Source organism: Sphaerodactylus townsendi, linkage group LG02, assembly GCF_021028975.2.
Source record: "Sphaerodactylus townsendi isolate TG3544 linkage group LG02, MPM_Stown_v2.3, whole genome shotgun sequence".
In the NCBI taxonomy this organism is placed as follows: Eukaryota; Metazoa; Chordata; class Lepidosauria; order Squamata; family Sphaerodactylidae; genus Sphaerodactylus; species Sphaerodactylus townsendi.
Genome location: NC_059426.1, coordinates 161,844,365 through 161,846,974, shown reverse-complemented (window position 1 = coordinate 161,846,974; position 2,610 = coordinate 161,844,365). Strand labels below are relative to the sequence as shown.

Sequence of the window (2,610 nt, the reverse complement as noted above, 5' to 3'; positions counted from 1 at the left end):
GGCGGTTAACCATAGAGACAGGGAAAAGCGAAGGAGCGAACTTCCGGTTTAAAAAACGACAGGCCGCCGGAAGCGCTGGTCTATCGTTCTCTGAAAGTCCTCTACCACTGGCGCTGGAATAACTCTATCGGGTTATTGCAGCAAAATTGAAACGGAGTCCCGGTGGCATTTTAAAGAGTTACAGGCTTTATTCCAACACGATTCCTACCTTTATTTCTGAATCGGGCCTCCCTGACTTTATTTCTGAATCGGGCCTCCCTAACTAATCTAACATATCTAATATCCTTCAGATTGAAATGACTACAATTCAGTTTAAACATGTGCATGTAACCTCAGCTTGTGGGTTCTGTGGGGCAGTACTTGGAATGAGTTGCAACAACAATTTTTAAACAACAAAATGGTTTACTTTTCTTTACAATTAACACTTTTAAAACATCAACATTTAACGTTACAATTCAAGGTCCTGTTCAGGTTGCATTTCAAGTCCTTCTATTTACAGTCTACTGATACAAGCTAAGTCCAAATTTTTTCTTTGCAAGTTGGTTGGCCCTGAAGACTCCAAGGCTTTGATGAACAGGTTGCAACATGATGAAGGTCTCCAAGAGAACTCTCACCATTACAACCACAAAAGAAACCCTGAAACAATAAACCCAACATTTACAACATAGCAAACAACAACTACCTTCCCAGTAGTTTCCAACAATATTGCAATTCCCTTAACAAGGTGTTAAGGGCTTATAGAAATCAAGGTCCGAGTCTGGTAGCCTTGTTCCTTCCTTTCCAAAGAGCTCTTCACTTCCTCTGTTGCCTGAGTCTCCACCCCCTTACTGGGTCAACCCATTCTGGGCCAATCCATTCAGGGCATGGGGGTTACATGCACAAAAATTATAGCCACTGTTGCATCCGATACCCATTGTACAGTTACAACTGGTACATTTAATTACCGTAAGAAATAATTTTATTTGGGTGCTGTGTGGTTTCCGGGCTGTATGGCCGTGTTCTAGCAGCATTCTCTCCTGACTTTTCGCCTGCATCTGTGGCTGGCATCTTCAGAGGATTTTATTTATTTTAATAAAACAAATTTTATTTGTTTGTTTTTTCTACTTGATATACCGCCCAACCCCCGAAGGGCTCAAATTAATAATCCAACTTAATTAAAGGCAATTAGGATAATTTATAGGACGATACCTATCGCATGGGAAGGGAGAACGGGAAATGGAGTTCGGGTGTGGACCGCAACTAAGGCTGCCGACTGTGGGGATATGTGGAGAACTCCTGGGATGGCCACTGATCTCCAGACTACAGAGACCAGTTCAAAAAATGGCTGCTTTGGAGGGTGGACGCTGGTATGCGAGTCCACTGAGGTCCCCTACCGGAAGTGCACCCTTCCCAACTTGGATTTTGCAATTTATTATACGGTAACCTAAAACATGTGACTCCTTTTCTGGGGTCTTTGTTGATTCAAAATAAACAATGCAGTCTGTGTAGTATCTGTTATTGGAACCAACCCAGTAACACTTGACAGAACTCTTTCTCAGGTTGGATGTTAGAAAATTTAAAAAGTCGGAGAATGCCTCAGGACTGGATGTAAAGTCCTGTTTGAACCTGCCTTGGGCGTTGACTGAGGAGTGGATTTCAAACAGAGCTCGTTGCAAATTACAGCTAGTGTTCCTCAGAGCAAGAGGCAACAAAACGGTTACACTCCAAAAGCATAACAACAGATGTTTGTGGTATCCCTATAGAGTGGGTGGGACCCACAACTTGCTAGGCTAAGGGGTCATCGGGTGTTGAGGCCAATTTAGGTAGTTTTATTACGCGTTGCATTCTCATAAAGCAAAGACTCTCGCTGGATGCAAACACACGCCCCTCCCTAGATGCTAAGGCAGGTTTAAGGACGGACCAATTGAAATGCTCCTCTGCCTCTGCGGCGCTAATCGCCAGGGGAAGGGGCTGGGAAAAGAGAGAAACGATCACCTGTGTGATGGAAGCCGAGTGGGTTCAATTTTCTTCCAAAAGCGCGTGCGTGACTCACATCGGAGTAACTATTTTTTCACCCGGCGATCCGCGTTTCGGTTATATAAATAAATAAAAGCAGAAACTGGTTATGAAAGCGATACGTCTTGGTTCGTGCGCAATCAAGAGGAATCACTTTTTTAAAACATCGCCAAAAATCTCATTCTATCCCAATTTAGATTGAAATCCGAGTATTACAAGTTGATGGGCTTGGTTATTTCAGAATGTAGTCTGAAATTCAGAGCAATAAGCGTAACACGGTAAAGAAATTCCTGCAGGCTCCTGTTTCCCCCCCCCCCTTTTTTTAAAAAAATATAATGTTGCCTCTTTAATTAAGGCAAAGATTGTAAACCGACCGAATTATAGGGTTTTTTCCCGTAATAGAATGAACAAAATTACCTTTTCAATGTACAGTTGTCTTTATTAAAGCTCGGAAACGTTTTTCGGGGTACCGTTTTTACAACAGATGAAACACACGTTACAGCCAAAACTTTATGAAGTTTAAAAACAAAAGAATCTAGTGTGGCCCGTACGGGGATCGAACCCGCGACCTTGGCGTTATTAGCACCACGCTCTAACCAACTGAGCTAACCGGCC

At 42.9% G+C, this 2,610-nt stretch overlaps 1 non-coding gene across 1 annotated transcript; it reads right to left on the bottom strand.

Moving 5' to 3' along the window:
• Positions 1 to 2,536: 2,536 nt before the first annotated feature.
• TRNAI-AAU lies at positions 2,537 to 2,610 on the bottom strand. The gene has a single exon. It is a non-coding gene; the product is annotated as a tRNA-Ile (tRNA).